This window comes from Geotrypetes seraphini, chromosome 2 (assembly GCF_902459505.1).
Source record: "Geotrypetes seraphini chromosome 2, aGeoSer1.1, whole genome shotgun sequence".
Classification (NCBI taxonomy): Eukaryota; Metazoa; Chordata; class Amphibia; order Gymnophiona; family Dermophiidae; genus Geotrypetes; species Geotrypetes seraphini.
Window position 1 is genome coordinate 507,985,759 of NC_047085.1, and position 24,055 is coordinate 508,009,813.

At 47.4% G+C, this 24,055-nt stretch overlaps 1 protein-coding gene across 2 annotated transcripts in view; it reads right to left on the reverse strand.

The window, feature by feature from the left end:
* The window catches only part of LOC117354597 (zinc finger protein 501-like), a 47,861-nt gene that overhangs the window by 18,069 nt on the left and 5,737 nt on the right, over window positions 1-24,055 (reverse strand). For both annotated transcript variants that reach the window (XM_033932382.1, XM_033932383.1), the window contains exon 2: window positions 17,886-17,993. The gene's annotated coding sequence lies outside the window, so the exon portion shown is untranslated. The remainder of the gene's footprint in view (window positions 1-17,885; window positions 17,994-24,055) is intronic.

Genomic DNA, 24,055 nt, shown 5'->3' on the forward strand with positions numbered 1-24,055 from the left:
GTTGGACGGCAGGAACGCTCTCATGAGGATTGTGTCCAGCACCGCTCCAATGAATTGAAGTCTCTGAGTGGGGATGAGATGAGATTTGGGTAGATTGATCTCGAACCCCAGAAGTTGTAGAAACAGGATGGTTTGGTTGGTGGCCAGAAGTACTGTCTGAGATGAATTGGCCTTGATTAACCAATCGTCCAGGTAAGGAAAGACTTGAAGGTGGTGAGAGCGTAGAAAGGCAGCCACCACAATCAGACATTTGGTGAATACTCTTGGAGAGGAGGCAAGACCGAAGGGCAGCACCTTGTATTGGTAATGACAATGATGGATCATGAAGCGGAGGTACTGTCTGGAGGCCAGATTGACCGGTATGTGAGTATATGCCTCTTTGAGATCAAGCGAGCATAGCCAGTCGCCCTGATTGAGAAGAGGGTAAAGAGTGGCCAGAGAAAGCATTCTGAATTTCTCTTTGACCAAGCATTTGTTGAGATCGCGAAGATCTAGGATGGGTCTGAGATCTCCTGTTTTTTTGGGGACTAGAAAATAACGAGAATAGAATCCCTGTCCCTGCTGATCTAGAGGAACCTCCTCTATGGCGTTCAGAAGGAGGAGGGATTGAACCTCTTGAAGAAGGAGGGAAGACTGAGGAGTGTTCAAAGCAGACTCTTTTGGCAGACTTTGGGTAGGCAGAGTCTGAAAGTTGAGAGAGTAGCCGTGGCGGATGATGTTGAGGACCCACTGATCCGAGGTGATATTTTTCCAACAGCTTATGTAATGAGCAAGGCGTCCTCCTATGGGCTGCGGAAGATGGGCAGATGGTAGAATACTGGCTATGTCCTGGAGAACCAAGTCAAAAGGGTTGGGAGGACTTTTGTGGAGGAGGAGGCTTCACCTGTTGTTGCTGTTGTGCTGGTCTAGGGTTTTGCCTCTGTTGTTGCCGCTGACGCCAAGGTTGTTGAGGGGCCGGTGGCAAAGGACGAGCCACAAATCGGCGTTGGTAGGCCGATTGCTGCAGAAAAGGCCTAGTAGGTGGGGTCTTCTTCTTTGTTTTGAGGAGAGTATCCCACCTAGTCTCATGAGCTGAGAGCTTTTGGGTAGTGGAGTCCATGGATTCTCCAAACAGCTCATCACCCAGGCAAGGCGCATTAGCCAGTCGATCTTGATGATTGACATCAAGTTCTGAAACCCTGAGCCATGCCAAACGACGCATGGCCACCGAAATAGCCGTGGCTCGAGAGGTCAGCTCAAAGGTGTCATAGATCGACCTGACCATGAATTTACGAAGTTGTAAAAGTGATGAAGAAGTTTGGCGAAAGGCAGATCTTTTGCGGTCAGGGAGGTACTTTTCAAAAGCTGACAAATTCTGAATGAGATGCTTAAGATAGAATGAAAAATGGAAAGCATAATTCCCTGATCTATTAGCTAGCATCGCATTCTGATACAACCTCTTGCCAAACTTATCCATGGCCTTACCTTCCCTGCCAGGAGGGACCGAGGCGTACACACTAGCTCCCGTGGATTTCTTTAAAGTGGATTCCACCAAGAGAGACTCATGAGGGAGTTGTGGTTTGTCAAAGCCAGGAATGGGGATGACCTTATATAAGGAGTCCAGTTTGCAAGGGGCTCCTGGGATGGTCAAAGGCGTCTCCAGATTTTTGTAAAAATTCTCTCTTAATATATCATGGAGAGGCAATTTTAGAAATTCCCTTGGAGGCTGTTCAAAATCCAGTGCATCGAGAAACGCCTTGGATTTTTTGGATTCAGCCTCCAAGGGAATAGAGAGAGAGTCACACATCTCTTTGAGAAAAGAGGTGAAAGAGGTTGCATCAGGCTTAGAGGATGGATCTAAAACAGAAGGATTCTCGTCCGCCGATGAACACTCCCCCTCAGAGAGAAGAGGCTCTTCGGAGTCACCCCACAGATCAGGATCCCTTACTTGGAAGCTGCGGTCTCGGGACTCCGGTGTGGAGGGTTCCAGGTGTCGAGTTTTGTGTGTCGACTTACCCGACCTCTGGGAAACGGTACCGGGAGATGTTTTGGGTTGTGCCGGTGCCGAAGTTTGCACAGCCTGGTGTAAGGTTCCGGCGCTAAGATCGGCATGGATACCGACGAAGCCGAATGTACCGGTACCGACAGAGTGGATGCAGATAAAAGAGGTTGCTCCACTGCCGGTACCGGTGGCTCAGACCGGACCGGGACTGAAAGGTTCGGTTTCAAAAGAGCAGGAAGGAGCTGCTGTAATTGCTCCTTGAGCTGCACTTGCAGGACGGCAGCAATTCGCTCGTCCAGCGAAGGCACCGGCACCGCTTTTTTCTTCTGCAGTACCTTCGGTGCTGCTCTACACTCCGAAGAGGAACCCGAGGTCGAGGGGCTCACCTCAATCGGTGCAGAGCACTTCCGCGGGCGCCTCGAGGTCGGCAGGAATGGGCTCGCTGCTACTGAGACCGGAGGACGCTCCAGCGGGGAAGGCTTCTTAGCCGGATGCGACGCTGGCGCGGTGTCGACGAGGTAGGTGCCAACTGCGTCGGGGCCGATGTCGGGGCCGGTGCCGCCGAATCCGACATATCAGTACCAAACAATAACCGCTGTTGGATCTGTCAGTTTTTTAAGGTTCTCTTTTTTAGAGTGGCACAGCGGGTGCAGGTGGACGCCCGATGGTCAGGACCCAGGCACTGTAAGCACCAGTTGTGCGGGTCGGTGAGAGAAATGGGCCTCGCGCACCGCTGGCACTTCTTAAACCCGGGTTGGGGGGGCATGAACGTAAAGACGGCTTCTGCCAAATCGAAGGCCGAGGCCTCGATGGTGGCAGCAGGCCCCGCCGGGGCAAAACCGAAAAAAGAAGAAAAAAGAAAAGTCTTTTTTTAAATTTTTTATAAGAAAATAAGAGAAAAAGGAAATACAATTTCCAGAAAGGTTTACACGAGCGGGAAGGCGAATGAGGAAAAAGTTTTCAACAGCCGTTGAAAGTGCGTCTTCTTAGCTCCGCGGAAACTAAGAAACTGGGGACCGCGCGCCTCTGTCGGGCGGGAAGGCACTCGCGCATGCGCGGTGCGGCCTACTAGAACTTTCCAAGTTCTTAGAGTGCAATCACTCTAAAATTGTCCGTACCGGGGCTCCGTCGGTGCCATCACCCATCAGTCAAGAATATGCTTCCTGCTTGTCCTGGGATAAATAAGATGTATCTCGAAACCAATTATTAATATGCCTCATCTGGCAGGTCAGGGCATACCATCGAATATTTAACAAACTATAACCTCCCCTCTCCCTGGGCTGATACATGTGCAGAAGGGTCATGCGTGGTTTCTTGCCCCCCCAAAGATAAAATTGTATGAGTCTGGAGAGTTGTACATGATGAGCATGCGTCAATAACAGCGATAAAACCTGAAAACGATATAGCCATTTTGGAAACAATACCATATTATACAGGGCCACCCGTCCTGCAACTGATAAGGGAAAAGTCTGTCAAATTTTTAACTGGCACCTCGTTTCCTCCAATAACAGAGACATTACATGTATATAGGGTGGACAAATCACGAGGTAACCAGACCCCTAAATATTTGAGTGCCGTAGGGGCCCAAGAAAAAGTAAATTCCCCTTCCCAGGTATCCTGAAGAGCTATAGGAATAGCTAAGGCCTTAGATTTATAATAATTCAATGTGAACCCTGAATAAAACCTAAACTCTTCCAGAGATTTTAAAAGAGGAGGCAAAGAAGAGAGAGATTGTGTTAGTGTAAATATTAAATCATCAGCAAAGGCCCAAACCTTTACTGTATGGTTAGCAAAAGTCATCCCTGTCACAGCAGGATCCCGCACTACGGTTCTTAAAAAAGGCTCTAGATAGAGCAAAAAAAGAAGGGACAATGGACAACCCTGCCGAGTTCCACGTTCTATTGGAAAACTCTCAGTGATGGTGTCATTAATTAATAAATGCGCTACCAGGGAGGTAATATAAAGTCTTTATTGCCCGTGCATACCAACCCGATACTCCCATATACTCAAGGACACCAAACAGAAATGTCCAATCAACTTGATCGAAATCACAAGCTGCATCTAAATTCACCAATAATAAAGGAATGTCATAAACTTGTGCATGGGCCATAGTTAAAAGTACCGTATGAACATTTTGTACGGACTGTCTGCCTCTCACAAATCCCACCTGTTCGACCCCGATGAGATCAGAGAGAAGTAAGGACAAACGGTCTGCCAAAATCTTTGCCAAAATTTTTACATCAACATTAAGAAGCGAAATCGGGCAATAAGACTCAGTGGAAGTAGCCTCCTTCCCGGTTTCAAAATTAGTATAATCCAGGCCTCATTAGCACCTAAAGGAAAGCTCCTTTGTGCAATGACATGGGTAAAATAATCTCTCAAGGGAGCACCAATCTGAGAGGACATCAATTTATAAAATTCAGCGGTGAAGCCATCAGGTCCGGGGGCAGAGAAATTCCTCTGAGTCTGAATCACCCGCTGCAATTCCCTAGATGTGATAGGGGCATTTAAAGTCACAATGTCTGCGTCAGGAAGCTTGGGTAATCCCGAATCCGCAAGGTAGTCCCCAATCAGGGAACTCGCTTCCTGACTACGCTCTGCAGAAAAAGTCCTGAAAGTAGGAGCGAAAGAGGTTTGCAATCTAGCACGTTATTTATGGTGAAGTCTCCCCATTCCATCTTTTATCCCCAGTAGAAAATGCTGTCCTCTCACCCTTTTCGTGAGATATAACAATTTACCTGCACGATTACCATATTTATGATAATTAAATTTTTGATAGAATAACATTTTTATCGTGTGTTCGTGAATATGGGTGTTCAGAGATGTCTCTATGGAAAGTATAGATTCCCTAGCGGCCGAAGAGGGACAGGCCGCATAATGTCGCTTAGCAGCCACTAATGCTCTCTCCATAAGAACATAAGTAGTCGCCTCCGCCGGGGCAGACCAGAGGTCCATCCCGCCCAGCGGTCCGCTCACGCGGCGGCCCATCAGGCATATTGCCTGAGCATAATGCCTGAGCAGCGGTCCCTGACTAATTTTATACCTACCTCTACACTTATCTCTAAACCTTCCACTGCTCTTATCTGTACCCCTCAATCCCTTTGTCCTCCAGGAACCTATCCAGGTCTTCCTTGAAACCCTGTACTGTGCTATTCCCTATCACGGCCTCCGGAAGGGTGTTCCATGTGTCCACCACCCTCTGTGTGAAAAAGAATTTCCTTGCGTTTGTTCTAAACCTGTCCCCCTTCAATTTCATCGAGTGTCCCCTTGTTCTTGTGGTTTCTTTCAAATTGAAAAATCTGTCCTTGTCAACCTTTTCGATGCCCCTCAGGATCTTGAAGGTCTCTATCATATCTCCTCTGAGTCTCCGCTTTTCCAGGGAGAACAGCCCCAGCTTCTTTAGTCTGTCAGTGTATGTAAGGTTTTCCATACCCTTAATCAGTTTAGTTGCTCCAGATGAATGATACCCCAAGATAGCTGGCGATTTCGGGCTATTACATAAGCAATACAATCTCCCCTAAGAACTGTCTTAGCTGTACTCTAAAACAATTCTGGGTTATTCATATGTTGACTATTAAACTCCAGAAAATCCTCCCACTTTTTTTTGTAAAAATTCTCTAAAATGAGCATCATGAAACAAATAACTAGGAAAACGCCAACGAACAGGTCCCCTGACACCAAAACCAATATTTACATCATGCCAAATCAGGGCATGATCAGAGAGAACCGCGGGTCCAATGACAGCCGAATCTACATTCAGAAAGGAGTGTCTAGTAGTAAGAATATAGTCAATCCTAGAAAATGTTCCATGGGCTCTAGATCTATGAGTATAATCCCGTTCCGTAGTATGTAATAAATGCCAGGGGTCCACCAAGTCCAAAGCTGTACATAAAAATGTAATTCCATGAGTCCCCATCCCTGATAGAGAGGGTCCAGGATTAGAACGATCACAACTAGGATCAAGAACCTGATTATAGTCACCTGCCAAAAACAAGGGGTCCCCTGTGTGGGCCACTAATATTGCTGTCAAACGCAAAAAAAAGGAGTGATCATAAACATTTTGAGCATATATACTCATAAGATAGAAAGAGTATGTACCCACGGTAACATGGAGCAATATGAAATGGCCCTGTGGCTCACGTTCTACTAGGCGGGTCTGCTGTGGCAGGGATTTGTTTATTAAAATGGCTACACCTGCTTTTTTTTTGTGGCAAAGAAGCTGCATAAACTTCGCCCACCCAGAATCTCTTTAACTTGGAATGTTCCTCGTCTGTCAAGTGGGTTTCCTGGAGACACACTATATCTGCTTTATAACGTTTCAACTGGTGCAAAATTTTTGTACGTTTAATAGGGGAGGTGATACCTGAAATATTCCAAGAAATTATGTGAAGAGCATTGGCTAAGGTCATAAAGGAGCAAAAAAATCTAATTGCTGAACTAATCCAATCCATCAACCAAAATCCCCCACAAGCTCCCAGCCTAACCCAGGGTGGATACTCCAATGATACATTACAGAAAAAGAAGAAGTAAATGAACCAGCTCACACAGAGCACTTGCAAGAGACATCTCCCACTCAAAATCCCCTCTCCCCAACACCCCCACCCAATTCCACCCCCCCCTTCCCTCCCTCCCCCTCTCCTCTCATTTCTATGCCCCCCCTCTGGATCAGACACATCTACAGATTAGAGAATGACACGGATGACACGGTGAAAAAATCTGTCCCCGTCACCGCCCCGGTCCACCATCCTCTGCACCGCCCCGTCACCGTCACTGGCATCCCTTTCACCGCCCCGTCACCGCCACTGCCATCCCATTCACCGCCCCGTCACCGTCCCCGCAGCATCCATATAAGCCTTAGTACTCTAATATTTAGCTTATTCCGTTCTTATAAATCAAAGTTCCTGCTGCTGAACTAGAGAAAGAGATGTTCAGCTGGCAGGGCTTTGTTTATAAATTTTTATCAACACAACTAATATACCACCATAATGTTTCCGACAGAGGACAAGTATGCAATAAATGCATTTTGCTGTTTCAATGCCAGTGCTCAGCAGAACAACAGACAGCAATATGAACATTCACCTTATGGACTGGGTGATATACATTTCAAATGTAGTACTTTTTTAATATACAAAAATAGGCAAAATTAGTTGCTGTTTTATCATTATATTTTCTTGCCATTGGTGCCACACATGATTTTAAAATGATAAACCAGTTCTGCTAAAGAGGGGAGAATACCCACAATGAAACAGTAAAGTCAAAAGAGGTACGGGGTAGGGATGGGGTGTTCACGCATGCAGCAGGGGTGGGGTGGAGAAGAGGGCGGAGGAGGGACATCACCAATCCGGGCACCTCTCACCCTCGTGTCAGAAGCAATAGGGATTAAGTGACTTGCCCAGGGTCACAAGGAGTGTAGCTCTAACCACTGGATTTAGAAGTTGGCTTCTTTTGGGATCTTTAACTCATCGTCGCTAGGACTCGAATCTGAGTCCGTGGCACCAGTGGCGTACCTAGGGTATGTGGCACCCGGGGCCCATCATTTTTTGACACCCCCCCATCTATATGAAAAATATGATTTTTAGTAACAATCCACATATCGCACCACAAGAGTGTACCTAGGAAAAGGCAGCATCTTAAACACTGCAGTGAGCACTAGAACACCAACACATACATTGTAAAACTAAACAAGCCAGATCCCGCACAGTCAATTGATCCTGTAGTCATTGCCAACTGAAAACTATGTTCTTTTCATACACACAGAACAGAGATACACCCTCGCCCAATATGGAATAATCACAAATTAAAAATAGAAATATGTAGACAAAAGTTAATCTGAACCGCCAAGAAACCAGACCCTGGATACAATGCAACACCACAAAAAACAGTAACACATGTCCTCTAATACAGTGCAAAATATAAAGACAGTAGATGTAAATTTGAAAAAACTGATACATAACAATCACCACTTTACAAATTAACAAATAAAAATAAAACAAATAATGAGAAATAAAAAAAATACAATTTTATTGGACTAATCCCCGTAAGCTCGGTCCCCATCCCCGCAAACCACCTGATTCCATCCACACAAGCCTTGAACTGTTTATATTAAAGTATAAAAAGAAACACTATTCTGTACAATTGTCAATTTATAAATCAGCGTCTTCTCACCACTCTTCCCCATTTCCCTTCAGCATCCTCAGCCCACTCTCTCTCCACTTTCCTTCAGCGCACGCACATAAAAACAAGCAAGTAATTTTATATCATTTTCATTCTATTCATTCATAGAAATTAAAGTCTAGATAATGCCAGTCACATAACAAAACATGATTTTACAAAAATAATTCCCTGCACAGTCAAGCCTGCAAGGATTACTAGATGTCTTTCAGCAGCTCCCCTCCCTCCCAACCCCTTACCTTTGTGGCCAAGTCAAAATGATCTACCAACAATAAAATTTTAAAAACACAAAGCACGCTGTACGCAGAGAAAATGTTAATTATCATTTATATTCTGCGGGTTTTCAAAGAGGTCAAGGCAGATGACTTTATGCAATGTCACCTCAGTAACAACTATACAAAAATAGACAAATATTCCCCCTCCCTTTTTACTAAACTGCGATAGCGGTTTTTAGCGCAGGGAGCTGCGCTGAATGCCCCACGCTGCTCTCGACGCTCATAGGCTCCCTGCGCTAAAAAACGCTATTGCGGTTTAGTAAAAGGGGGCCATAGTGCAAAATATAGACAGCAGATATAAATTCTCAAAACGGACACATTTTGATCACTAAGTTGAAAATAAAATCATTTTTCCTACCTTTTTGTCTGGTGATTTCATGAGTTTCTGGTCCTTCTTCTTTCTTCTCCTGCCCCCCCCCCCTCTTTCTTTCTCTCTCCCCCTGACTCTCCTCTTTATTTCTGCCTTTCTTTCTCTCTCCCCCTGGCCCCCCTCTTTATTTCTGCCTTTCTTTCTCTCTCCCCCCAGCCTCCCTCTTTATTTCTCTCTCCCCCTGACCCTCCTCTTTCTTTCTGCCTTTCTTTCTCTCCCCCTAGACCCCCTCTTTCTTTCTGCCTTTCTTTCTCTCCCCCTTGACCCCCTCTTTATTTCTGCCCTTTCTTTCTTTCTCCCCCTGGCCCCTCTTTATTTCTGCCTTTCTTTCTCTCTCCCCCTGGCCTCCCTCTTTATTTCTCTCTCCCTGGCCCTCCTCTTTCATTCTGCCTTTCTTTCTCTCCCCCTTGACCCCCTCTTTCTTTCTGCCTTTCTTTCTCTCTCCCCTGACCCCTCTTTATTTCTGCCTTTCTTTCTCTCTCCCCCTGGCCCCCCCTCTTTATTTTTTCCTTTCTTTCTCTCTCCCCCCCAGCCCCCACAAAGCCATTGTGCCAATTTCTCCACTTCCACGATTCTTTCCCTACCCTCACCCCCAAGCCAGCAGCCGATTTCTCCCTGCTCCTTCCCCGATGTCCTGAATTTCATCGGGCAGCAGCAGCATTCACAATTCACTGCTGTTGCCCGCTTCAGGCCTTCCTGTCGGGTCCTGTCTTCATGAAAACAGGAAGTAGGCAGGACCCGGCAGAGAACAAGGCCTGAAGCCGGCAACAGCAGAGAATTGTAAACTCTGCTGCTGCCCGAAGAAGGTAATGGAGCACCGAGGCAGACCGCTTCTCCCCCCTTCCAGACGAACCCCCGCTGACCCTCCTATCTCCCCCCCCCGTGAACCTTTCCGACCCTCCCAGCGAGAGCAGCAAACCTCCTTTGCGGCTTTCTCCTCCCTCTGCCGCATCACTGATGAGAAAGCCGACGCTACTGGAGGGAGGTTTGCTGCTTTCGCTGGGAGGGTCGGAAAGGTTCACTTGGGGGGGGGAGAGACAGGAGGGTCAGCGGGGGTTCGGCTTGGAGGGGGGAGGAGCGGTCTGCCTCGGTGCTCCAAGGCCTGGCGCCATTACCTTTTTCGGTAATGGCACCGATGCTGCTTTCGCTGGGAGGGTGGGAGCGCGATAAGGACCGGGCCAGCTGTTTCACCCCCCCCTAAGGCGGCACCCGGGGTGGACCGCCCCTCCCGCCCCCCCCCCTTGGTACGCTACTGCATGGCACCTAACACAGAATGGAATTAGTATGGCAAGGTAATGAAGAATGGTCCAGCAGCCCCCACCCTCCCTCCAGCTCACCTTATATTCCTTCCGAGTTTGCCGGCTTCCTTTTTTCCAAGCCGCACGCGTTCAAAAAGCCGTGCACGCGCGGCTGCGCGAGTCAATCAAACTTCTCCTCTCCTGCAACTTCCTGTTTCCGGTTGCGTCAGAGGAGAAGATTGATTGACTCGTGCAGCCGCGCGTGCACGGCTTTTTGAATGCGTGCGGCTCGGAAAAAAAGGAAGCCGAAAAACTCGAAATTTAAGGGGAGGTGGAAGGAGGGAGCTGGCTAAATGCTACGGGCGGGCGGGCGGTGGCTGCGGGGACCGCACGATCCTTGATACCTCACTGCGGAGACAAGACCATTCACCGCTCCACGAGGCGGTGAATGGTCTTGTCCCCGTCCCCGCAGCGACTGCTTTTTTTTCTTTCCCCATTCTGGCGGGTTACCCGCGGCTAAAGGTGGCATTCTCTACTACAGATCCCACCAACGTGGGCCTGAAGGTGTGTGAAATCACGAAAATATGCCCCCCCGAGCCCCGAGTCAAATCATCAAAAGAACCAATAGTGCATGAATATCCATAGGACCCCAAATCTGAAACTGATAATAGTATAACAATAGTGCAAAATAAACAAAACTTGGTAAACACACAGAAGCATAAGGGCCACCAATACAGCAAACCATGCTGTATAAGTTGGTAAGTAACTTCTGCTAATAAATGACTAGGTCACAGCTATATAGGTGTCGACCCTTATCAAGTAGGGTCCTGTAGTGAAAGCACATGAGTATTAATGTACAGAGCTGCATCTTCTGAGGTGTCAAAAGAGTGCCACTGGCCCTGATGTTGAAGGCGCAGAAGAGCCCGATAGAGAAACATAAAACGCAGCTTTTTCTCTGCTAAGGTAGAGCAGAGCGGGTAAAATTTTTTTCCGTTTCTCCAATAAAGCCGCAGAGTAATCCTGAAAGATGCAGACCTCGGAATCTTCAAATTTTAAGCTATCTCGAAGTAGTTTGTATTTGCGTAAAATCTCGGCGAGTTCACGCTGTCTCCGAGATTCTAATTAGAGAGCTGCACGGGAACAGGGACGATGGGGATCCCGCGGGTTCCCCCTTTGGGTCACGGGGATCCCGTGGGGACGCCCCCTAGGGTCATGGGGATCCCGTGGGGACGCCCCTAGGGTTGCGGGGTTCCTGCGGGGTTGGATGCACTCGAACCGCGAAGTTCGTCTTCTTTTCCCTACCTGTCCTGCCGCAGCACACAGCCGACGGAAGTCTTCCCGATGTCAGCGCTGACGTTGGAGGGAGGGCTTAAGCAAAGCCCTCCCTCCTTCCAACGTCAGCGCTGACATCGGGAAGACTTCCAGTCGGCTGTGTGCTGCGGCAGGGCAGGTAGGAAAAATTCAAGGCAGTGGTGTACCAAGGGGTGGGGGGGGCGGTCCGCCCCGGGGCAGCCTTAGGGGGGTGGTGCAGAGCCGGCCAGATCCCCTTACCTTCGTGGCGCTTTCCCCCGACCGACCGACAACAGGCCCGGTCCGACAAACCTCCCTGCCCTGTAGCCGTGAATCTAAATTACCTTCTTACAGCAGCTGGATTCAGGGCAGGGAGGTTTGTTGGACCGGGCCTGTTCTGTTGTCAGTCGGGTGGGGAAGCGCCACGAAGGGGAGAAGATGCTGAAGGGAAATGGGGAAGAGAGAGTGGGGAGAGATGCTTAAGGGAAATGGGCGAAGGACCCTGAAAGGACATGGGGAAGACAGAGGGAGGAGAAGGACGCTGACAGGACATGGGGAAAATGGGGAGAGAAGGACGCTGAAAGGAAATGGAGAAGAGAGAGTGGGGAGAAGATGCTGAAGGGAAATGGGGAAGAGAAAGTGGGGAGACGATGCTGAAGGGAAATGGGGAAGAGAGAGTGGGGCGAAGATGCTGAAGGGAAATGGGGAAGAGAGAGTGGGGCGAAGACGCTGGCAGGGAAGAAGACAGAGATGCCAGACTATGGGGGGAGCGGAGGGAAGAAGATGGATGCCAGACCAATTTGGAAGGGGGGAGAAAGGGAGAGGCACAGTAACAGAGCAAATGGAAGACACAGAGAGAAGAGAGATAGTGGATGGAAGGAATTGAATGAGAACATGAGGAAAGCAGATACCAGGCAATATAGGTAGGAAAAAAATTATATTTCTTTTTTTTTTTCTTCAGGATAAAGTAGTATATTAGTTGTGTTGATAAAAATTTATAAACATTAGAGGCTCTGGTAGAAACCCGTTTACAAAGTATGTATTCTTTTTTTGGGGTTTATAATTTTTATTCGTTTTCAAATTTTACATAAAGTGTACAAAATATTAAAATACAATTGATAAATACACAATATCACTTTTATATCTAATACATCATATTTTAAATATATTTTTATCCCCTCTCCCTCCCCCCACCCTTCTAATACTTTCCAATCATACATTACATATTGTATTTCATATTATATCATATTATGTAAAAATTATTTTCACTACCCTCCCCTTCATGTGTGTCACAAAGAAGATATTGAAAAGAAGAAAAGAAGAAGAGAAATCCTATTATTTATTCATTACAATATTTTGTCAATGGCCCCATATTTTTATAAAATTAGTATATGTCCCTCTTTGTATTGCTATTGCTCTTTCCATTTTGAATATATGACATATTATATTCCACCAAAATGTATAATTTAGGTTATTATAATTCTTCCAATTGTTGGTTATATGCTGAATGGCAACCCCTGTCATGATTAATAAAAGCTTGTTATTTTCTGGTGAAATTTGACTTTTTTTTCTCATCATCATTCCAAATAACACTGTATCATATGATATTGCTATATGATTTTCCATCAATTTATTAATTTGTGGCCAAATTGTATTCCAAAAACTTTTAATGTAGGGACAATGATACAGTAAATGATCTAACGTCCCTGGTTCCAGATTACAGTGCCAGCATTTATTAGACTTAGAGCTATCTAATTTTTGTAAACGTGTAGGGGTCCAAAAAGCTCTATGTAATAAAAAGAACCAAGTTTGTCTCATAGATGCTGACACTGTACATCTCATTCTCCAAGACCAAATTAGTGGCCATTGAGATGCATTAATTTGATGCTTAATCTCAATGCTCCAAATATCTCTTAGACCATTTTTTGGTTTTTTATTCAAATATTCAGATATTAATTTATACCACAATGCGGCTTGATGTCCTAGGAAGTCTGCTTGAAAACATAAGAACTTTAAACTATATTGATTATTCAATGTTTTCCATTCAGGGAACCCAACCTGAAAGGCCTGCTTCAATTGCAACCATTTAAAACTTTGTGTTTTACTAAGACCAAATCTATGTTGCAATTGTGAAAATTCCAGCAGTTTACCTTCTGAAATAACATCATCTAGAGATCTAATGCCTGCAATAATCCAAAGGATTTGAGCTCCGCCAATTTTGATCTTGGAGTTTATCCATAGAGATTGATTAGTTGATTTGTTTATTGGGATAGGTGTTAATTTACTTATAAACCTCAATGTTTTCCAAGTATCCATTAATATTTTATTTTCTCTGTATCTTCTAGGTATGTTAATACTTGGAAGATGAACTAAATTTAGGGGAAACATAAGGCGCCATTCCAAATACAACCAATCTGGTGCATTATCTATAAGTTCTGGGAGGATCCAATACATACCCTGACGTAGAATATAGGCTTGATGGTACCTATAAAAATTTGGAAAATTTACCCCTCCCTCCCAAAATATTCTTCCCAATTAATATTTCCAAATTAATAAAGTCTCTTTACTTATTTGTAAATGGTTTTCTACCAGAGCCTTTAATTCAGTAGCATAATTAAATGAAATAACTATTTCTGAAGTTTATAGGGATGGGCGGGGGCGGAGACGAGTGGGGACGGAGGGGATTCCTCGCGGAGACGGGTGGGGATGAGGGATTCCTCACGGGGACGGGTGGGGACAGGTGGGACTTTGATGGGGATGGGTGGATTTCTGTCCTGCGCAACTCTCTAATTCAAATCTGACATATTGTAATCACAAAACAGAAAATAAATTTTTTAAAAAATCTTTTGTTGCCTGGTCATTATTCAAATCATGTTGGTCCCAGACTCTGGTTGTCTTCTGATAACTCACTTGCCAATGGTCTGGCATCTCTCTCCTCTTCGTCCCTTCCTTCTCCTATACCCCATGGTCTGGCATTTCACTCTCTCCTTTCCTTCCCTTTTCCATCATGTGTCCTCTTTCTCTACCCCTGCCATCCAGCATCTTCTCCTCTGTCAACTTCCATCCAGCATCTGCCCCCTCGTTCCCATTTCCATTGTCTCCTCCCCAATGGGAGCTAATCGCTGAACATATTCCTGTAAAGGAGAATCTGTTTATCCATACACTCCCAGTACTGTAGAAAATGCTATACCAGAAACATATTTAAAAGGACCAGAGTGCACAAAAAAAACCAAACAAAAACACTCAGCTGAATGTGTCTAAAAATGGATCTAATCAGTTTTTCCAAAATTATTTTATCAATTAAAATTAACAAGTCTGTTGGGTTGTATAGCTTTTCTCTAAAAGACACAGCTGTTGAGCAGGAAAGGCGAGGGGAACCACATGATCATCAGAGGGTGGCAGTGCAGCTAGATGTGAAGGACAGAGTGTGGGAAATGGAGATCAAGCTAAGAAAAATCCTGTTAGAGAAATTTTGTTCCCTGTCATGCCTTTCATTCTACAGTGCATCGGTAGGGGTACTGAAAGGGACAGGCTGCAGTGTAATGTGACTAGCATGGGCTTCTCAGGCCCTGGGTCTCCATACCTATAGATTGACTTCCCCATGGTTGCTACTGCTGCTTCTCTGCCTTGGCTGTCGACCATTGTTCATGTCCCTTTTTCAGTTCTTAAGTTGCGTATGGCTGCCGAAATTTATTCTCTGATGCAACTTCCTATTTCCTGTTGCGTCAGAGGAGAAGTTTCAACTTTCAAGCAGCCGCGCGCAACTTATTGAAATGCTCATGCACCGCTCCACGGGTGGTGAATGGCCTTGTCTCCATACCTGTGGTGACCACTTTTTTTTCTGTTCCCATTTTGGTGGGTTACCTGTGGCTACCCGCAGGTAACAGCCACCATGTCATTCTCTACTTCATACAGCAGTGAGACAATTTTTATACACAGCATGAGAGATCAAATACACATTTGGGACCTAAGTACAGTAGTAAGACAATTGTTAAGGCACTCTAATGATGTGAGCACATGAAGTAGAGAGCCACGTCCAAGCATAGCCTAAAAACAAAAATAGGCATTGGGACTTAATGACAGCCACAATTCGAATGGTAAGGTACCTTCAACGACATGTGCACAACTCTTACGGAAGTAGATTTAGACAACTGGTTTAGGGTTGGAGAATGTCTTTACGGGCAATAATTGGGTAAAAAGGTGGGTTGTGAGGGTTGTGTTGTAAGGGGTTGTTTTGTATACATTGATATTGAGTAGTTTTTGTTTTTTTTCTGTGATGGAATACTTTTGTACTGTTCATCCAAGGCAAGGCAAATCATAGGTTGCATACGCAGGAGTTTCGTCAGCTGTAAGCCTGAAGTCATTATGCCATTGTATAGATCCATGGTGATGCCCTACCTGTGTGCAATTCTGGAGGCCGCATTACCGTAAGGATGTGCTGAGACTGGAGTCGGTCCAGAGAATGGCCACCCGGATGGTCTCGGGACTCAAGGATCTCCCGTACGAGGAACGGCTGGATAAGTTGCAGCTGTACTCACTCGAGGAACGCAGAGAGAGGGGTGACATGATCGAGACATTCAAGTATCTCACGGGCTGCATCGAGGTGGAAGAAGATATCTTCTTTTTCAAGGGTCCCGCGACAACAAGGGGGCATCCGTGGAAAATCAGGGGCGGGAAACTGCACGGGGACACCAGGAAATTTTTTTTTACTGAAAGGGTGGTTGATCGCTGGAATAGTCTTCCACTTCAGATTATTGAGACCAGCAGCGTGCCTGATTTTAAGGCCAAATGGGATAGACACGTGGGATCTATTCACAGAGAAAGGTAGGGGAGGGTCATTGGGGTTGGCAGACTAGATGGGCCGTGGCCCTTATCTGCCGTCTATTTCTATGTTTCTATGTATTATGGGTTTGTTGCCACTTGTGTTGTATTCCATTTTTGTAATTTGAAATGAATCCATTTTAAAAGGTGGGTTTTTACCAGTTTCCTGGTTTAATAAACCTACCAGAGGTAGTTGATTTAGATAAGAACATAAGAACATAAGCAGTGCCTCCGCCGGGTCAGACCATAGGTCCATCCTGCCCGGCAGTCCGCTCCCGCGGCGGCCCAGACTGGTCACGACCTGTCTGTATCACCAGAAGTAGGCTCCCTTGCCACCTTGGTTTCTCATTTAAATCCTGTCTTCCTATCGAAGTCCTAACTAATCTAATCTAATCTAAATCTTGGGTTTATATACCGCATCTTCTCCGCAGATGGAGCTCGACAACGGTTTACAGGTTAGGGAAGGAACGGAACTCCAGTGAATTATATAAGTATGAGAGAAGAGAGGTTGGTGTGAGAGTGCCAGGAGCGGGACGGGGTTACGTTCTGGAGAAGAGCCAAGTCTTCAGATGCTTACGGAATGATAGAAGGGGGCTCAAATTGCGGAGAGGGGAAGGGAGACTGTTCCAGAGCTGAGTGATTCTGAAAGGGAGGGAAGAGCCAAGTTTACCAACAAGGGAGATGCCTTTTAAGGAGGGGTAGGATAGTTTTAATTTTTGAGTGGATCTAGTGGAGGTTGGATTTGAGGAATTCCAGGATAGAGGGATAAAAGGAGGAAGGATACCGTGGAGGATCTTGAAGGTTAGGCAGGCACATTTACGACCTGGTTTGGTTTCTATACTCATTACTTGATTTGCTTTCTATACTTGTGTTACATCCCAGCTAGTTAGTTGAATAGCCCGTCCTCCCCAGTGGCCCAGAACAGGTTACAAGGATACGCACACAGTAGTTTTCAGGATAACAAACAAGCTACAGGATCAATAACGAGCTACGGAACATTGAGATGGTTTTTGATAACACACATGCTATAGTGAATTTAAATGCTACAGGATCAGTAGACAGACATGTGTTACAGAAAATTGGGACTTTTTAAATACGACACGTATGCTATGGGGGACAACACCTATGCTTTAGTTAAACCAAGAAAACTATATAGAGTCTCAGAATGGTATCTGCATGGCTCTCCCTGCATGGATCTCCCGTATGAGGAAAGGCTGAGTAAATTGCAGCTATACTCATTCGAGGAACGTAGAGAGAGGGGAGACATGATTGAGACGTTCAAATATATCACAGCCGTATCAAGGTGGAAGATGATATCTTTTTTCTTAAAGGACCCACAACCACAAGAGGGCATCCACTGAAAATCAGGGGCGGTAAATTTCATGGCGACACCAGGAAGTATTTCTTCACCGAAAGGGTGGTTGATCATTGGAATGAACTTCCACTGCAGGTAATTGAGGCCAGCAGCGTGCCAGATTTTAAGAAAAAATGGGATAGGCATGTGGGATCTCTTAGGGGAAGAAGTTAGGAGGGTGGGTCATTAGAGTGGGCAGACTTGATAGGCCGTGGCCCTTTTCTGCAGTCATTTTCTATGTTTCTATTGGCTGACAGATTCAGGTGCCCTGAGTTACGATATGCCGTTTAAATTTTGAGACCAGGAGCGAGTTAATACTCAGCTGTATAGTAATTATTACTCAGTAGTAATACCCATGGCATTCTGTACAGTATTTGTTACTCACCTGTGTATGAATGTCTTTCTCTCTCCTCTGACTCCTGGGGATCCTGGATATTTGGTTCTCCCTCTTGTTTAATCCATGATAATAGATCAGGACTTATCTTTACATAGCCTGTTTCCAGGAAGAAACATGAAAACTGAGTTACACTTCCCTTTTATTCAAAGAAAAATATGCAGCAGGAGTTTCCAAGGGATTGGCTACCCAAGGCAGTGTTCAGCAGATACAACTTGACATAAAAACTTACAATTTTGTTAACATTTTAACAATAGTAAAATGACCAAATATAAACAGAAATACAATAAGGGGAAGATTCTCTAATGTTTGTGGTAAAATCAGATGGGCCACTATTGTAACGATTTCAAAAAGGCGAGTCATTCTTAAAAAAAACGCACATGCAAATGAGGTTCGTGGAGAGTCACAGAGGATTGCTAAATTTGCATGTGCTAAAATCGCTGGTACATTTCTCCATCCATATTCGCTGTGAAAGGAGATTAACAGAACCGCAAAAAAAGAAAAAACACAAATAACTTTTCATATGTTATTCGCTGTTTTCTATTAAAAAACATCATGAATATGGTGAAACCGCAAATAACATGGTGAGAGACGTGGCCTGTTCTGGAAGGAGAGGCAAAAACACAGTGAAGAAAATGCTGGGAATCAGTGATTTTCTCTATGCAAACTGACGTAATTGGAGTGGAGGAGCTAGCAAGCTAAAAACCGTGAATAATCGAAACTGCGATTGCTGAAACCGTGAATACAGAGGGAGAAGTGTAATAGTGATCGACACATGTGCAGAATTAAAAAACAAACCCCAAATCAAAGATCAGCAAGAGGAATGCCCACTCTCTCCTGCTGCCACCGTAACGCAACCCCGTTGATACCCCTCCCCCCGGCAGCGGAAGGGATGCTCATATCCTCTCGCCACAGTTGTCAAGAAACCCACATGGTACCCCCCCCGGCAGCAAGAGGAATGCCCATTCCCTCTTGCCACCGCCAAGCAGCCCACCTGACACCCTCCCCCCTCAGCAGCGGGAGGGATGCCCACTCCCTCCTGCCTCCACGGTCAAGCAATCACCCCCTTACAGGATGCCCATTCCCTCCAGCAACCGCCGTAAAGCAACCCCAACAACACATATACCCCCCGGCAGAAAGAGGGATGCTTACTCCCTCCCATCGCCATTATGCCCATGACGATCCCCCCACCCCTCCTATATTATTCACAAAGGCTGGCCTGGAGGGATACCTATTCCCTCCAGCCAGCAGGCCCACCTTTTCAAAATGGCAGGCCTTCCCCTCCCCTGTGCATCCTGGTATGTGCCAGAGAGGGGGCCTAAGCAGCACAGGTTAAAGGGTAGGCCTAGTAGGCACATATCTTGGGCCTGAAAACATCAGGAGGGCCCAGGGTCAGCATTATGGGGGAACAGGGCAGCTGCCCTGGGCCTCACAGTTGCAGAGGCCCCCGACTGCCTGGTGAGGTGAGGTCAGGTCAGCTTCCCTCCCTTCCATTCCCTTGCTGCCATCTTGCCCGCCATCTGTAAACGAACTGAACCCAGGCCATTGGGCTCTAACACTGCGTGCAGCGGCTTCCCTTCTCCTCCTTCCCCTCATGACGTAACTTCCTGTTTCGGAGGAAAAGGGAGGCTGGCATGTGCTGAAACTCCCTCCCCCACCCTCCGAAGCCAGCTTGCCTGCCTGCCTGCCATCCCCCTGTGCAGTAGAACTCTCCCCTCCCCCTCCAGCAACACCTCTTCCCTGTTCCCCTGGTCCCTGTTCCCTGCTCCTCCAGTCCAGCAGCACCTCTTCCCTGCTCCCCCTCACTGCCTTCCATACTTTGTCCCTCCCGCACCCTCCGAAGCCAACCTGCCTGCCAGCCATCCCCCTGTGCAGTAGAACTCTCTTCACCCCCCCGCCACTATCGCCGCCGTGTAGCTGACCCCACTGACCCTCCCACTACGAGACGACCGTCAAACCTCCCGGCTCCAGCAGCAGCTGCATCACACTAAAGCCACTGCTTCGCGGCTTTCCCATGCTCTGATTTCTTCTGCCGCGTCTCTGATGACGTCTTCTCACCACTCTTCCCCATTTCCCTTCAGCATCCTCAGCCCACTCTCTCTCCACTTTCCTTCAGCGCACGCACATAAAAACAAGCAAGTAATTTTATATCATTTTCATTCTATTCATTCATAGAAATTAAAGTCTAGATAATGCCAGTCACAAAACAAAACATGATTTTACAAAAATAATTCCCTGCACAGTCAAGCCTGCAAGGATTACTAGATGTCTTTCAGCAGCTCCCCTCCCTCCCAACCCCTTACCTTTGTGGCCAAGTCAAAATGATCTACCAACAATAAAATTTTAAAAACACAAAGCACGCTGTACGCAGAGAAAATGTTAATTATCATTTATATTCTGCGGGTTTTCAAAGAGGTCAAGGCAGATGACTTTATGCAATGTCACCTCAGTAACAACTATACAAAAATAGACAAATATTCCCCCTCCCTTTTTACTAAACTGCGATAGCGGTTTTTAGCGCAGGGAGCTGCGCTGAATGCCCCACGCTGCTCTCGACGCTCATAGGCTCCCTGCGCTAAAAAACGCTATTGCGGTTTAGTAAAAGGGGGCCATAGTGCAAAATATAGACAGCAGATATAAATTCTCAAAACGGGACACATTTTGATCACTAAGTTGAAAATAAAATCATTTTTCCTACCTTTTTGTCTGGTGATTTCATGAGTTTCTGGTCCTTCTTCTTTCTTCTCCTGCCCCCCCCCCTCTTTCTTTCTCTCTCCCCTGACTCTCCTCTTTATTTCTGCCTTTCTTTCTCTCTCCCCCTGGCCCCCCTCTTTATTTCTGCCTTTCTTTCTCTCTCCCCCCAGCCTCCCTCTTTATTTCTCTCTCCCCCTGACCCTCCTCTTTCTTTCTGCCTTTCTTTCTCTCCCCCTAGACCCCCTCTTTCTTTCTGCCTTTCTTTCTCTCCCCCTTGACCCCCTCTTTATTTCTGCCCTTTCTTTCTTTCTCCCCCTGGCCCCTCTTTATTTCTGCCTTTCTTTCTCTCTCCCCCTGGCCTCCCTCTTTATTTCTCTCTCCCTGGCCCTCCTCTTTCATTCTGCCTTTCTTTCTCTCCCCCTTGACCCCCTCTTTCTTTCTGCCTTTCTTTCTCTCTCCCCTGACCCCTCTTTATTTCTGCCTTTCTTTCTCTCTCCCCCTGGCCCCCCCTCTTTATTTTTTCCTTTCTTTCTCTCTCCCCCCCAGCCCCCACAAAGCCATTGTGCCAATTTCTCCACTTCCACGATTCTTTCCCTACCCTCACCCCCAAGCCAGCAGCCGATTTCTCCCTGCTCCTTCCCCGATGTCCTGAATTTCATCGGGCAGCAGCAGCATTCACAATTCACTGCTGTTGCCCGCTTCAGGCCTTCCTGTCGGGTCCTGTCTTCATGAAAACAGGAAGTAGGCAGGACCCGGCAGAGAACAAGGCCTGAAGCCGGCAACAGCAGAGAATTGTAAACTCTGCTGCTGCCCGAAGAAGGTAATGGAGCACCGAGGCAGACCGCTTCTCCCCCCTTCCAGACGAACCCCCGCTGACCCTCCTATCTCCCCCCCCCGTGAACCTTTCCGACCCTCCCAGCGAGAGCAGCAAACCTCCTTTGCGGCTTTCTCCTCCCTCTGCCGCATCACTGATGAGAAAGCCGACGCTACTGGAGGGAGGTTTGCTGCTTTCGCTGGGAGGGTCGGAAAGGTTCACTTGGGGGGGGGAGAGACAGGAGGGTCAGCGGGGGTTCGGCTTGGAGGGGGGAGAAGCGGTCTGCCTCGGTGCTCCAAGGCCTGGCGCCATTACCTTTTTCGGTAATGGCACCGATGCTGCTTTCGCTGGGAGGGTGGGAGCGCGATAAGGACCGGGCCAGCTGTTTCACCCCCCCCTAAGGCGGCACCCGGGGTGGACCGCCCCTCCCGCCCCCCCCCTTGGTACGCTACTGCATGGCACCTAACACAGAATGGAATTAGTATGGCAAGGTAATGAAGAATGGTCCAGCAGCCCCCACCCTCCCTCCACCTCACCTTATATTCCTTCCGAGTTTGCCGGCTTCCTTTTTTCCAAGCCGCACGCGTTCAAAAAGCCGTGCACGCGCGGCTGCGCGAGTCAATCAAACTTCTCCTCTCCTGCAACTTCCTGTTTCCGGTTGCGTCAGAGGAGAAGATTGATTGACTCGTGCAGCCGCGCGTGCACGGCTTTTTGAATGCGTGCGGCTCGGAAAAAAAGGAAGCCGAAAAACTCGAAATTTAAGGGGAGGTGGAAGGAGGGAGCTGGCTAAATGCTACGGGCGGGCGGGCGGTGGCTGCGGGGACCGCACGATCCTTGATACCTCACTGCGGAGACAAGACCATTCACCGCTCCACGAGGCGGTGAATGGTCTTGTCCCCGTCCCCGCAGCGACTGCTTTTTTTCTTTCCCCATTCTGGCGGGTTACCCGCGGCTAAAGGTGGCATTCTCTACTACAGATCCCACCAACGTGGGCCTGAAGGTGTGTGAAATCACGAAAATATGCCCCCCCGAGCCCCGAGTCAAATCATCAAAAGAACCAATAGTGCATGAATATCCATAGGACCCCCAAATCTGAAACTGATAATAGTATAACAATAGTGCAAAATAAACAAAACTTGGTAAACACACAGAAGCATAAGGGCCACCAATACAGCAAACCATGCTGTATAAGTTGGTAAGTAACTTCTGCTAATAAATGACTAGGTCACAGCTATATAGGTGTCGACCCTTATCAAGTAGGGTCCTGTAGTGAAAGCACATGAGTATTAATGTACAGAGCTGCATCTTCTGAGGTGTCAAAAGAGTGCCACTGGCCCTGATGTTGAAGGCGCAGAAGAGCCCGATAGAGAAACATAAAACGCAGCTTTTCTCTGCTAAGGTAGAGCAGAGCGGGTAAAATTTTTTTCCGTTTCTCCAATAAAGCCGCAGAGTAATCCTGAAAGATGCAGACCTCGGAATCTTCAAATTTTAAGCTATCTCGAAGTAGTTTGTATTTGCGTAAAATCTCGGCGAGTTCACGCTGTCTCCGAGATTCTAATTAGAGAGCTGCACGGGAACAGGGACGATGGGGATCCCGCGGGTTCCCCCTTTGGGTCACGGGGATCCCGTGGGGACGCCCCCTAGGGTCATGGGGATCCCGTGGGGACGCCCCTAGGGTTGCGGGGTTCCTGCGGGTTGGATGCACTCGAACCGCGAAGTTCGTCTTCTTTTCCCTACCTGTCCTGCCGCAGCACACAGCCGACGGAAGTCTTCCCGATGTCAGCGCTGACGTTGGAGGGAGGGCTTAAGCAAAGCCCTCCCTCCTTCCAACGTCCGCGCTGACATCGGGAAGACTTCCAGTCGGCTGTGTGCTGCGGCAGGGCAGGTAGGAAAAATTCAAGGCAGTGGTGTACCAAGGGGTGGGGGGGGCGGTCCGCCCCGGGGCAGCCTAGGGGGGTGGTGCAGAGCCGGCCAGATCCCTTACCTTCGTGGCGCTTTCCCCCGACCGACCGACAACAGGCCCGGTCCGACAAACCTCCCTGCCCTGTAGCCGTGAATCTAAATTACCTTCTTACAGCAGCTGGATTCAGGGCAGGGAGGTTTGTTGGACCGGGCCTGTTCTGTTGTCAGTCGGGTGGGGAAGCGCCACGAAGGGGAGAAGATGCTGAGGGAAATGGGGAAGAGAGAGTGGGGAGAGATGCTTAAGGGAAATGGGCGAAGGACCCTGAAAGGACATGGGGAAGACAGAGGGAGGAGAAGGACGCTGACAGGACATGGGGAAAATGGGGAGAGAAGGACGCTGAAAGGAAATGGAGAAGAGAGAGTGGGGAGAAGATGCTGAAGGGAAATGGGGAAGAGAAAGTGGGGAGACGATGCTGAAGGGAAATGGGGAAGAGAGAGTGGGGCGAAGATGCTGAAGGGAAATGGGGAAGAGAGAGTGGGGCGAAGACGCTGGCAGGGAAGAAGACAGAGATGCCAGACTATGGGGGGAGCGGAGGGAAGAAGATGGATGCCAGACCAATTTGGAAGGGGGGAGAAAGGGAGAGGCACAGTAACAGAGCAAATGGAAGACACAGAGAGAAGAGAGATAGTGGATGGAAGGAATTGAATGAGAACATGAGGAAAGCAGATACCAGGCAATATAGGTAGGAAA